Source organism: Pangasianodon hypophthalmus, chromosome 1 (assembly GCF_027358585.1).
Source record: "Pangasianodon hypophthalmus isolate fPanHyp1 chromosome 1, fPanHyp1.pri, whole genome shotgun sequence".
In the NCBI taxonomy this organism is placed as follows: domain Eukaryota; kingdom Metazoa; phylum Chordata; class Actinopteri; order Siluriformes; family Pangasiidae; genus Pangasianodon; species Pangasianodon hypophthalmus.
Genome location: NC_069710.1, coordinates 7,302,440 through 7,303,023, shown reverse-complemented (window position 1 = coordinate 7,303,023; position 584 = coordinate 7,302,440).

Here is a 584-nt window from a genome sequence, read left to right as displayed (position 1 = left end):
AACTTGACATAGCTTTCTGTTTATACTGAAATACTGGGCACATGGACGCATTTGGGAATTAGAGACTGCATAAGCACATGGACGTATTTGGGACTCAGACACTGAATGGGTGCATGGATGTATTTGGGAGTCAGGGAGTGCAGATATGCCCCATGAGGAGATTGACATGGGTCACAGGAAGTGGTGAATGAATATTCCTGGTTAAGAGAAGCATAATTTTTAGTATAAACAAAGCATTAAAAAAAAAAAAAAACTTTGTGAATGTCTTTATTTGCCACTAACTGTACATATCTATAGGGGCTCGTCCACAGGAGCAGGTGGGGCCATAGCTACATATCAGAGGTGAAAATCCCTCTGTATGATGGTATAGCTAATAATAAGAACAGCAGTTAGTTTCAGGTATGTATTCACGCCACAATGAAAGGGGGAATGTTGTTGTTGTTCTTTCAGCTGCTCCCATTAGGAGTCGCCACAGCGGATCATTGGTCCGCATGTTTGATTTGCCACAGGTTTTATGCCAGATGCCCTTCCTGAGACAACCATCCCATTTTATCTGGGCTTGGGACTGGCACTGAGAGTACACT